The sequence below is a fragment of the Leptonychotes weddellii genome, chromosome 8 (genome assembly GCF_054177405.1).
Source record: "Leptonychotes weddellii isolate Sample4059 chromosome 8, ASM5417740v2, whole genome shotgun sequence".
NCBI classification, from domain to species: domain Eukaryota; kingdom Metazoa; phylum Chordata; class Mammalia; order Carnivora; family Phocidae; genus Leptonychotes; species Leptonychotes weddellii.
In genome coordinates, this window is record NC_138376.1 from 68,338,203 (window position 1) to 68,353,138 (window position 14,936).

Sequence of the window (14,936 nt, forward strand, 5' to 3'; positions counted from 1 at the left end):
CAATAATCTCTAGGGTCTCTGTCTCACAACACTTAGACAAAAGTTCCAAGAGTCTTTTCTCTCAGTAGTAACAAATAACCTGTCAGCACCTGATCTTCCCACCCCTGTGATGCCTGCCAGAAACATGACAGCAGATAGACAAATACTAAGGCAGCCAAAAACATAAAATTAAACAAATGAACGAATTAAGTCTGTGAACTATGAACTTACTCTTGGCAGACTATTGTAAAAATAACCCTACCAGCTTGGAGGAAAAGACAACTGGTGTCATGGAGTCCACTCTTCCCTTCCTGCCCACATTTGCCCAAACACTCAATCTTCTACCCTCCACCAGATTCCATTCTAGTGTTTCTCCAGGCTCAGAGATGCACCGAAGCTTGACGATTTCTGCTATTAAGGATTTCTTCAAATCAATTATAGTTTCATCTGACTATATGTTCTGGAAGATTCTAAAGGCTTAAGAGTTCGGGATGGGCTAACCGGGAACACTCAGCAGATGTCTTAGAACTGTTTCATGCGTCTCCAAATGGCAGCTCACCAGAAATATGGTGAGTGGTTTTATGGCACCTAATACATCAAAATTTTCAAATAAAGTTGAGCATTTGTTCTCAAAGTGGCTCTAAAAACATGTTTAAATATCATACTGTACATAAAATATTAGTTTGGAAAGAAAACAGCTAGAAGAATACATATCCTATGTCTACATCTTTTAAAATTATAAATCACAATAGGGTGTTTTATCCTTCTACCCTTGACAAATACACCTTCATAATGACAATACCCCCCAAAAATGGGATTCAGCTGTTATTTATATAATAGAATAGCAACAAATGCAAAGACAGTTGAAGGTATTGTTGTTCATGACTAGGTACCATTAACGGATTGGTAGCATTTAGAGAAGGAATAAAATAGAGATGTAGATAATCCCATAAATTATTATATATTATTCTATTAACTGTAACTTTCTTGCCCTTATTTCAGCAAAATAATCTTGTTATAATAAAGACTTAGTAGCTTTCTGTAGAATTTTTGTTCTAGTGATAGTAATGTGATAGTAACATTTTGAATACAATTATATTTTCTTCACAGTCTACTAACAGCATGCAAATGAAAGTCAATGTAAGAATGTAAGGAATGTAAGTTAAAGTCAATGGAAGAAATAAAAAATGATTTTTCATGTTTTCAAAAGTGAATTTTCCCCTAAGTATTCAAAAATAATCCATGCAAAATAGAATTTCTAATTATTAAATAACAATTGCACAAATACATGTAAAAACTTCAAGTTTTGTAAAATTAACTAAATTGTATATAGCATGTCTATACAAGTAGAACCATTTGTAGTTCTAGCATGTTTCTGTAGTTGGCATTGTCAGGAATTGGTGTCACATTTCATGCATGTTAAACTGATACCACCATACATACAAATTCAAGAATAATAAGAATTGTTTAACATTGGAAAGGGTTTTCAGCTGCCATGTGCCTGATGTGTTAAGTTTTGAGTGTTCCGGAGCCATGAATTGGAATGTGAACAGAAGCAAGAAAATGGATACTCAGCACTACTGGGAAACAATATTTTGTCTTGCAAGAATCTCTTGCAATCGTATGTAAGAGAAGGATTTGACAAGTTAATTAATTTGAATTTTTCTGACCTCAGCATATCTGCAGTTCAATTCTCCTGCCCTCTGAAATACTGTCCATCTCTAAAGTGGGCAGGGATATAACACACGACCCTTTGCTATAGGCGAACATGGTTACCTTTTGTGTGGAGGACGTAAGGGAAAGAGGTGGAGCGGTGTATCCTTGGAATTGGAAAATTGTCAGCCACCTGCATGGGTACGTAGATCCCAGTTTGTGCTGTGTGCTGGTGCTGACCGCTTGATCCTGAGTGAAAAGGGCATCTACATAGTCTTTTAATACATTTACTTTCTGTGGGTTTTTGATCCATGAGGCCCTCTAAATCACAGGATGGCAAGGGATTCCTTTGCCTGGGTTTGTAGTGGTACATCATTCCGTGACCATTGTAAATGGCTTTCTAGGGCAAATACAAAAGCATAGTGTACTGAAACAGTATCATATATATGAATACAAATATATAGGAATATATGCCTGTATATGCATGAACATATTTATATGTTTAAAGATTTTATTTACTTATTTAAGAGAGAGAGAGCATGAGCAGGGGGGAGACGCAGAGGGAGAGGGAGAAGCAGACTCCCCACTGAGCAGGGATTCCCAATGCCGGACTTGATCCCAGGACCCTGGGATCATGACCTGAGCTGAAGGCAGACACTCAACCGACTGATCCACCCAGGCTCCCCGAATATATGTTTATATACAAATACGTACTACATGTATATTCATTGGCCTTCCTCTTGAGCAGATTTGTACCTAAGTATTCTCCTCCTCAATTGCTGTTACACAACAATTGGAAACAGGGAAGATGCTCATAGGCTCTGTCTTTGAAATCCATTAGGAAAACAGAGGTATATAATGCTGTTTCGGTATTTGTTACGTATGCTTTTATACCAACAGTATCTGTATGTGTATGGGAAGTGCCTGAAAAGAAAAACTCAAGAATGTCTCAGCTCCCACCTCAGCAGAACCATGAGAGTCACTTATTACCAACAATGGTCCTGGTGAGGGCAGACAGAGGGTGGCATCATTGCTGAAGTAAGGCTAGACCCTTGCACTTTAGCAGACAAATAAGATGCATTAAGTCCTGCCATGGAAGAAGCCTAAAGGCTGCAGGCTTTAGGTGGGGAATTGACAGGTAGGGAGTGCAAAAAATCAGCCATTCTCTGAACCTGGTAATGCAGTTTTGGTGGGGGAAAAGAAGTTTGAGGAAGGAGTTAAATGAGGGACAGTCCTGGGAAATGACCGCATAGCCAGAATAAATGAGTTAATGAATTTAATCTAGAGTTAACCTTTGAAAAAATTCTCTAATCCAAGCTGCATTTTTATTTTATTTTATTTTTTTTACCTCTGAGTTTTTTCAATCTGAAATTATCCCAGGATCTTTTGGGGATGGCACTTTTGCCAATATTTGCATGCTCATGCAGCATCATGAATAAAAAAAATAATGGTTTAATGTTATGTCAGGGAGGAGAAGCACTCAAATAGGTGAGCAGGGATTAGCTGCCTTCTGATTACAAAGAGGACTGTTAGAGCTTAATCCCCAGGAGCTATTTGCTCCAGTGTTTTTAATGGCCCTTAATAGCTCAAGCCTGCATAGAGCACATATGCATGTATTTATATTTGTATTGATACATATTTCATGTATCAATTTCTATTCCCTAGCTGGAATTTGTGCTGTGAATTACTATAGTACTCTTTTGTCTAAAATGTAATTATCTAATTATGTGTTCTGGGAGATGGCATAGCTAGACTCATAGTGCACCATTCACAAGCATTTAATTTTTGTTTTTAATAAGAGACTATGAGAAAAGGGATCTTTTTCCCTCTGGGGGGGGGACTCAGTACTCATGCTTAAATGGTACTTTCAGAATTGGAATTTTCCTTGCCAGCTCCTCTGGGCATCTCATTAAGTATTTCTAATACTACGGGGCCGTTTTGCCCTCTGATATGACCCTTCAAGAAATCCTGTTGGTAAATCACAGGCTAAGAAGTCATGCAATGTGAACCGAAAGTAACTGTGTACATTAAATAATGCTATCAACACCCGGGCTTTAATTTTTTTAAGGACGATAAAAACCAGTGTGAAGTATCCTCTTTCAGGTTCACTAAACAGGTGATATTATGAGCAAGCAATGATTCATCCAAATAATTTGGTGGAATCAAAGGAGCTAGAGGAAGCTGATGTGATTGGCCAGGAATCATGAAAAGGATGAACACAGGCCTCCATGGAAGCTCGTCAGCTCCCCTCCCACGTGCACAGACTTTGAAAGGTTTGGACCGCACACTTACCAGTACTTTAAATAGTTGAATGTTATATGTCTCTTTTGATAATGAAGCCGCAGTTAAAACTCCAGTTTGGCACTCTGATAGATGAATAAAAACCTATTTAAAGTTGGTATATCTAATGCTAAATGTCACATTTTACTGGTTGGCACACATTTATCACTTCATTTCCCAGTACAGTAAACAACTCGTAACTCATCGGTTACTTTGATTGACAGCAGGCTTGGGCATTTCTGAGCGCTCAGGTGCTGTATTGCATGGAGTCGAACTTCCAGGGTAATTGGCTTCAACAACAATCATAATAATAGAGATAATAATTCCAGAGTTAATTTAAAGGAGCAAAAAGAAGGAAGTCAAATAGGAGGACAATAAATTATGGGGATTTCTCATTTAAGTAAGTAGCAGGTTTAATAGCTTTCTCTAAGTACTGAGATCATTCAATTGAACATCTGCTTTCCAGCTGTGCATATTGATATATTACCAGGTTTTTATTCCCTTCTACTCTAAGTGTATCCATAAGTTTTTAGGAGTTTCACTACCTGACTTTGTGACAAAGCCTTGATTGTGAAAGATATAAAAAACGTCAAAAATTCTGTAGGCCGTATTATGCCCAGAATATTATTTTTCAATTGACTCCAAAGACAGATGTCCATGAACAATTAAACCATTCTCCAATCTCACCTTGCACCAGCTGGGATCAGAGAATTAAAAGGAAATAAGCCTTCAAAATTTACTTACTTCTGGAGTTCCCATAGATTTCCTGGTTGTTAATAGACTCTTACTAAATAATTCTGTCAATGGAAAGGCATATCATACATTGCTTGAACTTCTGAAGTTGGCTCTTTGATATTAAATTTAGTATTTCTTCTTTTATAATAATTCATCTAGTGAGCATCTACTTTCAGAGAAATCCCCTTAGATGGAGATTTGGTTATCCTAAGCTTGCTAGCTCCCACGTCTAGTCTTAGAGACTTTCGTCATAAAGCATCACACTGAAACAATCTGGACTGAAAAATGCGAGACTTGCTAATCAAAATGGATGTAACCCAATATCTTGTCTAATAGGGCAACATGGAATGTGTTCTCCCCTTTCAACAAAAAAAAAAACTCCCAAATAAGATGTTATCTTCTTCCCGTCAGCCTTTATCGTTACTGTCACCATAGCAACTAAATAGCTCAGAGTTGCAACCTAAACAAGGGACCAAATAACATGAGCTTATGAGCCACTGCATTATCAGTGTTCATAAGATAGTAATTCAAAAACGCTCAAGTCATACCCACAAAGGAAAAGCTTTTATTCTCTCTTTCCCTGACCAAAAGTGTGGCTAATAAAAGTCTTTCACCATGTTCTAGGCTTTATGGATTAAACAGCTTAAGATGTGGGTTGATGTAACCTGAAGGGAGCATGTACTCATCCTAGTCCCAGGATGCACTTCACCAAGGCAATCTGCTGGCTGACAGAGTAATACACAACTGAAGATGAGATTTATTGATTGATTTGTTTAATTTTATTAAATGACACTAAAGAAACATGTGTTGCTTTTTTTTTTTTTTCTCTTAACAACATATGTAATTAGGAGACTACTATATATGAGCATATAAAGTAGGACAGATTTGGACTGCTCCAAATGAGTTCTATAAATAATAGACCCTTGAGCCACCACAGCTTTTCCAATTCTTAAAAGACCACTGTAATCTTTAAAATGTTTTCAGAATTCCCTACTTTATTATTATTCAGAAAGCAGTAAGTTTCTGGGTATCTAAACACTTTAGGTGGACATCTGAGGAGAAAGTTAATAGTGATGATAATGATGATAAAATCAATAATAGTTAATAGTTCTTGCACACCTTATAACATAACACTTGTCATGTATGATGCCTTTTAATTCAGACTATCGTTATCCCCATTTTATAGAGGAGCAAATTAATTCACAAAGAGAATAACCTCCCAGATATAGGAAGAGGAAGAGCTAGGATTTTAACTCATGCTGTCTGACTCCAAAGCCTACTCTCCACCCCTGAGTACTGTTCAAATATTTTTGCGTCCTGCCCAGAAGTTCCAATAGTGTGGTTAAAAATACAAATTGATGTGTATTTCTTGATCTCCTTCCATAAATATTTATTGAATGTGTTATCTTTTTAAATTAAAAATAGAATTGCCATATGATCCAGTAATTCCACTACTGGCTATTAATCCAAGAAAAATGAAAACTCTAATTCAAAAAGATATATACACCCCTGTTTATTGAAACATTATTTACAATAGCCAAAGTATGTAAGCAATTCAAGTGTCTGTCAATAGATGAATGGATAAATCAAAAGAGGAATGGATGACTGGTGATAGATAGATAGAGAGATATAAATACAGATATAATGGAATATTACTCAGCCATAAAAAAGAATGAGCTCTTGTCATTTGCAACAACATGAATGGACATAGAGGATATAATGCTAAGTGAAATAAGTCAAGCTGAGAAAGACTAATATCATATAATTCCACTCATATGTGGAATTTAAGAAACAAAATGAACAAACAAATGTAGAAAAAGAGAAAAAAAATCTAGACTCTTAAATACAGAGAACAAACTAGTGGTTGTTTGAGGGGAAGTGGGTGGGGAGTAAGTGAAATAGATAAAAGGGATTAAGAATACAATTATAGTGTTGAGCACTGAGTAACATATAGAATTGTTGAATCACTATATTGTACACTGACACTAATATAACACAGTACGTTATTTGTATTTCAATTAAAAAGTGTGTTATCTTTTCTATTACAATTGTATCTTCTTCATGTCGAATTTATATTTAATTTAAGCTCTGTGGGTTTTTGTTTGTTTATTTTTTAAAGATTTATTTATTTCTTAGAGAGCGAGAGGGAGAGAGAGGGCACGCACTGGCATGAGTAGGGGGAGGGGCAGAGGGAGAGAATCCCAAGCAGACTCCACGCTAAGCATGGAGCCCGACGAGGGGCTCAACCCCATAAGCCCAAGATCATGACCTAAGCTAAAATCAAGAGTTGGATGCTCAACCGACTGAGCCATCCAGGCGCCCCTAAACTGTTTTTATATCATTCTTGGCAAGATTAATTTTGGTTACCTTGCCTAGTCTTATATTGTTAAAATGGTAGTGTTTCAACTCCTGTAGCTTAAAAAGTTTATGCATTTAATACCTATATCCAATCTGATATCGTACTTAGCTCTTTAAAGATAGCCAAATTTTCCCTCTCCCCCTGCCTCTCAGAAAAGAACCCTACCGAGGAAGCGGAGATTGCAGGCTGGATCATCTCCAAGTGCCCTGGCCAGAGAGCTGCCCAAAAGGTGATTTAAAGCCACTGAATTTTTGGTGATGAGAACCAACCAGAAGTGAAGGCAGCGGTTCCTGAGGGTACATGTTTGCGTGAGTGGGAGAGAAGCAAACAGGCTCCCAGCAGCTCCCGTCCAGCCCTTCACACGGTGCGGCGGGAAGAAAACCACGTCCGAAGCAGGAGTCTGAAGTGGTATCAGGATCACAGTAGTCCCTGTAAAAGTGAGAGATTCCCCGGGTCAGTGGGAAATCAGAGAAATAAATATGAGGGCTCAAGTTCTATGTTGTAGTTATGTTTCAATGAAATTTGATTAATAAAATAATTATGAAGTCAATATACTTCTCTATAAAATTGCACAAAGTTCCAGATTCATTTATTTCCTAGGCACTTAACAGCCAGGATTTATGTTTTCTCCTTTTGCAATCAACCAAGATACATTTTATAAATAATAAAATAAATGAGGGGCGCCTGAGTGGCTCAAATGGTTAAGCGTCTGCCTTCGGCTCAGGTCATGATCCCGGAGTCCAGGGATCGAACCCCGCGTCCAGCTCACTGCTTGGCAGGAAGCCTGCTTCTCTCCCTCTCCACTCCCCCTGCTTGTATTCCCTCTCTCGCTGTGTCTCTGTCAAATAAATAAAATCTTTAAAAAAATAAATGAGACAAAGCTTTGTGTTTTTACCTGAAAAACGTTGACTTTCTCCTTGATAAGAGATTCTGGAAATGTGCTAAGCTATTCTACCCAAGATAATGGTTATTCTAAGACTTACAAGGGTTGTCATGGGACAGAGAATCAGCCACCTCCAAGATCAGCCTTGGAAGCTCAGATGCAGATGGATGGTGAGAAGTTACAGTTCGTTAAGTCCTGAAGGTTTTGCAACTTAAATAGAAAATGAAGTATGAAGAGTTCGTGTAATTACAACATGGTGTGACAAGCTGTTTGTTAAAAATATAAGTACAGATGCATAGAGAACAGCTATTCTAATCAGGGTGGAGGAAAGAGGGCTGAGAGGAAGAAGAAGGCAAAGCATGACCCGGAAGTCTTCTGAACGAATGTGACGTCTCAGTAAAGTTTTGAATAACGAAAAGGAATTTGCCAGCCAAGGGTCTGGATGAAAGAGGTAATGCACAAAAAGTCCAGCATGGCCCTTTCGACTATCCTTCCAGAGTTAAGCATGGCTGCATGCTGAAACTCCATGAGTCGGACAGTTGAGTCTGCAAACTTTGACGGATACCATATCATAAGAGGTTTGGGCTGTGTTTTGGAATTTGAATTTTATCTTAAAGACATTGATGAGCCAGGAAGGGGTCTAAGCAGTGACATTTTCAGTTTAGCTCTTTAGGTTTTCCAGAGGTTTGAATTTTTAATTCATTGTTCAGCAAATGGAATATAAAGAGGGTCAGAAGGCAAATCAGCCTGGGGTCTAGGAGACCAGGCACCATAATTCAGATGAGAAATGATGGAGTTGACAGAAGAGAGAAGCTACAGATGTCAACAGCCAGGGGTGCAGCGGAGCATGATTAAGACTAACAGGGATAAGACTCGCTCACCACTGGGTTGGGAGAAAAGGGGAAGAAAAGCAACAGATTGGGGAAGAACAAGAGTGCAAAGCTTCATTAGTCCTGGGACACGAGGTTTTTCCGGCTCCTCAGTTGCTGAACTCCTAGCCCATAGTATAGAATGTCTACAAGCAGAGACACCTCATTGTGGGCAGATTAAAAAAACTGGTGGTAGTGATAGCTAATGTATTCTAGCGAATTCTGGGGAAATGAGCCAGGAGGAATTACAGCTTCTCAGATAAAAAAAGGAGGAAGATAAAGATAGCACTTTTTCAACACACTTTCCTTCTCTTACCTTTTGAGTCAGAAGGAAGAAATAAAAAAGACAGAGTCTACAATTAGCATTCAATTAGAAGTATACTCTAAGAATAACCCTGGACCTGCTGTTCTGCAAAAACATATATTACAATTTTAGGTACTTTTCCTTCTCAGCTAGACTTATTAGGGTAAGGATTGTGTCCTATACCATAGTAACACTGGAAGCGAGGGGAAAAAAGTATGTTGTGAGGTTAAATCTTTAAAGGTATCTTCTTGGGATACCTGGGTGGCTCACTCTGTTAAGCCTCTGACTCTTGGTTTCTACTTAGGTCATGATCTCAGGGTTGTGAGATCAAACCCCCTGCATGGGGCTCGGCACTCCAGCTCAGAGTCTGCTTGAGATTCTTTCCCCCTCCCTCTTCCTCCCCCTCTGCTCCTGCACCCCACTTGCATGCACATGCTCTCTTTCTAAAATAAACTCTTAAATAAATACAATAAAGACATCTTCTTTATGCCTTGTGAACTCAACTCAGCAGGTAGTAATATTAATACAGAATTTGTAAGTTGTAATCATTCACAGAATAAGTATGTACTCAGCACATAAAATCTGCTAGGCATTGTTCTAGGGGCTAAGGATGTAGCAGTGAACAAAACAGGCAAAGATCTCTGACATCATAGAGCTTATAATTCAGGGGAAAGACTTATTTATTAATAAGATAAATATGGAAAGTAAATAGTATGTTGGTTGATGGTAAATGCAGAAGGAAATATGAAGCTGGGAAGGGACAGGGGGTGTCCGAAGGTGGCTACAATTTTAGATAGAGTGGTCATATCCGGTGTCATTGAAAAAGTAGTATTTGGATACAGACCAAAAAGAGGCTAGGGAGTGGGCAATAATGACACCAGGGGGAAGACCTAAGTAGTGAGAGAAGTACTTGAGATGGGAGTGTGTCCAGTGGGTTTAAGGGACAGTGGAGACAGAAGGTGTGAAAGCAGAGAGAACAAGAGAAAGAGATGTAGGATATGAGATCAGAGACATAATGTGTAGCCACATCAGGTAGGCTCAGGCATGCTAAAGTAAAGAGTGGCTTTTATTATGAGTGAGATGGGAGCCATTGGAGGGTTTTTAGCAGAGAAATAATATTATCTGACTTATGTTTTAATGAGATCACTCTGGCTGCTGTGTCAAGAATAGGCTATCTCTCATAGTGAAAGCAGGAAGCAGGGGTGAAAGCAGGAAGAAAATTCGGAGGCTTTTGCAATTATCTAGGCCAGAAATGAGGGCAACTCCAAACTTGGAGGAAGAATATGGAAGATTGGAAGTGGTCACTTTCTGGATACACTATTATCAGGAGCCCAATTCAGAGAAGATTGTTTGTGGTGACCTGGGGCAGAACTGCCTTAATCCCCTAAACCAGAAATTTCAAGATCTGCAGCTGGTGAGCTGGACCAGAAGATCTGGTGTGTAGTACAAGTTTAAAAGCCTGTGGGCTCAAGACTGAAGAAGATGTTTCAGTCTGGGTCCAAAGGCCAGAAAAGACCAATGTTCCAAGTCACACAGTCAGGCAGGAGTTTCCTCTCAGCCATTTTGTTCTATTCAGATCTTCAACTGGTTAGATGAGTCCCATCCACCTTAAGGAAGGCAATCTGCTTTACTCAGTCTGCCTATTCAAATGTCAATCTCATCTAGAAATACCTTCACAGACACATTCAGAATAATGTTTGGCCAGATGTTTGGGCACTCCGTGGCTCACCATCACAAGTCCACCTCTTGTCAACTTGGCACCTCCTTAAACCATATGCATCTCCTTAAACCATACTTAATCTCCAAATAAAGATAATAACACAGTCATAATTGTACCTAACATGATACAACTATCTTTTATACAACTGAAAACACACTAACCCCTTTCCCAGAAGAGAAGGTAAAGTCCTTGAAAGATGTTTACTCTTCTCTCTGATATCCCATAACTAATTAGCAATACTTAATATAGTGTGAAACAAAGTCAATACATCTTATGTTACATGATAAAAGAATACAAAGGGAAGAAAACAAAGATATTTACACACACACACATATATTCACAGCAAGATAAGGAGAAAATACTCATGACAATTATAGTCCTCATTTGTATAACTGATTGTATGGTCATAGATGATATTTATAACTCCCTTCCTCCAAAACCCACTCTATATTCCCTTTGCCTTCAGCAAGCACTTCAGCTGTTTGTTGCTCTTTACCTAGTGGAGTGGCCCAAACTTCTGTCTGGGCCATTAGTAATTCTGCCCGGATTGAGTTTCCCGTTGTCCTTAATCACAGGGCATGGTAATACCAGAGACACGCTGGGGGATCTCCTACATCTCTTACATTCCAGAAATACTCTTCCTTACCTCACTTTTGGAGTAGTAGACCAGTTTTCCCTTGGTAGTCGGAATTAACCATTCCAACAAGCACAATAACATCCTTCTTTGCCCATTAATTTAGAGGCAAGATTTGCCCATAATGGCTGGGCTGCAATCTTAATTCCCAAATAAATGGAATCATTGTTGTGTCTCCTGGTGGAAGTTCCTTCCTTTGGAGGAAAGACCTCTAGGCCAACAAAGCTTAAGGTCATGGAAACAGAAAACAAAGCTTTTGCAAGTGGTTGACTAAGGGTAATAGTGACTAGTTCCACTTCCATTTCTACCTATGATTTCTGTGAAGCTGGCTATGTGAGAAACAATACCATTTATCGGATGATGGTTCAGAGCATATACAGCTTTCTGGAAGGAACCTTGCCCCAACCCTTCAAAGTATTGCCACCTGCTGGCACTGTACTTTAAAAGGCTATTCAACAATTCTATTAAGCCAGCTGCTTCAGGATGGTAGAGAATAGGATGAGACCAGTGAATTCCATTAGCATGGGCTCATTGGTGCACTTCTTTTGCTGTGAAGTGAGTTCTCTCTCCTTCAGCCTTTTTGTTCTATTCAGCTCTTCAACTGATTGGATGATGCCCACTCACATGAAGCAGGACAATCTGCTTTACTCAGTCTGCCAATTCAAATGTTAATCTCATTTAGAAATACTTTCAAAGATATACCCAGGATAATGTTTGGCCAAATGGCTGGGCATAAAATTACCATCCCACCAAGTTTTGTTTTAGCCTAGCTTTAAGAATGAATGTTCAGTCAGCTAGGAAACCATCAATGAAATGAAAAGGCAACCTACTGAATGGGAAGAAATATTTGCAAATTGTGTATCTGATAAGAGGTTAATATCCAAAATATATAAAGAACTCAACCTGAATAGACGTTTTTCCAAAAAGACATACAGATGACTAACAGGTATCTGAAAAGATGCTCAATCACTCATCATCAGGGAAATGCAAATTGAAACCATGATGAGGTATCAACTCACATCTGTTAGAATGGTTATTATCAAAAAGACAAGAAATAACAAGTGTTGGCAATAATGTGAAGAAAAGGAAACCTTAGTGCATTGTTGGTGGGAATGTAAATTGATGCAGCCACTATAGAAAACAGTATGGAGGCTTCTCAAAAAATTAAAAATAGAACTACCATATGGGCATAGCAATTTCACTTCTGGGTATTTATCTGAAGAAAACAAAGACACTAATTCAAAAACTATATGCACCCTCATGCTCACTGAAGCTTGACAATAGTCAAGGCATGGAAACAACCTAAGCATTCACCAATAGATAAATGGATAAAGAAATTGTGATATATAATTATATATATTCAGCCATAAAAAATGTAATCTTGCCAATTGAGGCAATATGGACAGATCAGCAGGGCATCATATTAAGTGAAAAAGTTAGGCAGAGAAAGACAAATACCATATGATCTTGCTTATATGTGGAATCTAGAAGAAGAAGAAGAAGAAGAAGAAAGAGAAGGAGAAGAAGGGGAGAGAAGGGGAGGGGGAGAGGGAGAGGAAGAAGGAGGAGGAGAAGGAGAAGGAGAAAAAGAAAAGCAGCAGCTCATTAGGCACAGAAAGCAGGCCGGCAAAATGAGTGAAGGGAGTCAAAAGGTACAAGTTTCCAGTTATAAAATAAGCCAGGGGGATGTAATGTACAGCATGGTGACTATAGTTAATAATACAGTATTTTATATTTGAAAGTTGCTAAGAGAGTAGATCTTAAAAGTTTTCATCACAAGAAAAAATTTTAACTGTGTGTGGTGACAGATGTTAACTAGACTTAGCATGGTGATCATTTCACAATAGATAGAAATATTGAATTATTACATTGTATGCTTATAACTAATATTATGTTATATGTCAATTATATCTCAAAAAAAAAAGAAGCAGCAGCAGTAGAAGAAAAAGGAGAAGGGGAAGGGGAAAGGGAAGGAGAAGGAAGTATGGATGTACATCTAAATCAGGTCTGTCCTACCAGGTTTAGTGGGGATCGAGTTTATTTCAGAGCTAATCTAGAATTTAGGTTCAAGTATTACCTTAAGGTCATAGTATGGAGTATAATAATAAGTTAGAGAGAGAATCTCAATATTTTAGTGTACTCTGTTCTGTTATCATACCCCCAGGGCAGGGCAGAATGAAAAAAGTAGGAAGTCAAAAAGAAGACATAAGCTTGCTCCATGGGAGGCAATAGTGATAGACTGAGTGATATGTTACCTAGTAGAGAAGATTCTTTCCATACTTGATACTAATGTAATATGCAAAATGCAGCTAAAATTTTTTATTTTAGCTCAGGATGTTTAGGTCTGAATTTACATAATGGCTCTTGAAAATATAGTACCATAACCTTTTAGATGTTGACCTTGATGTTACATTTACTGCCTTATTGGCACCAAACTCTGATAATCTACCAACAGATGGTCAGGGTATCTTGGTATGCTTTCTAGTCCCTTGTTTATTTGTGCATCATTTGACAGGATACTTCTGAGGCAGCAAAATTTAGCTGATGATGTTATGGTTCATTGTTTCCAGGAATGGTTTTGGCTTTATCTAGAAGTCTTTGATTCAAATTGACATATGACCCTAATCTTATTCAACCTGATTGTCAAACAATAAGGATGCGACAACTCTGTAAAGTTTCAAGATCTATTGTCTTCTGCAGTGCATTTCCAGAGTGCCGTCATGTTGTGGCTAATAGACAGGAACATTCTGAGAGTTGATTTAAAAATGTTATGAAGGTTACTTATCTTTTGAATTGAATGCACTCAACGGAAGAGTATTTTAATACTATAGCACTGTATTCCTGGCAAATATAAAAGTACTATCAAGTGTATCATTATTTATTCATAGATAAGTGGTGCACAGATTTTTATCACATTTTTAATAGTAGCAAATTATCCTCCTATTTTTAATAATTCCATTGTAACATACAAAAATAATAGAGAGATTCAAAGCCAAAGATAGTTTGAAATTAACATGCTATAATGAAATATTTGGCAGAATTCAGTATATTTCAAAGACCTTGTTAGGAAATATTATAAAAATAATTTGGCAATGTAGATTGCAGGAGTTGAAATTTCACATTTGTCCTGAGAATTCTATTATCTTTTATCCTGATGAAATATAAACCAGATATGAAGTATAAAGATAATTATTACAGGATTATATTTAAAAACAGAAGTGTGAAGTAATTTTAATTATATAATATTTGAATAAATTAGGACATATTAATTATAATGAAATGAATATTATAAGCCAGTTACATAGTGTCTCCAAAATACTGATAAGTTGAACAGTATATGTAATTTCAACTACGTGTTTGTATGTGTGTATATGTATATGCAAATAAACGTAATAAAATGTCAACAGTTTACCTTGTTTTTAAGGAATTTACATGTCCAGTCAGCAGGAAACAATATGTCTTTGATGGTGGGATAACAGGTGCTTTTTAATTTTTCTCTTATGTTGAATTTTTGCTAGTG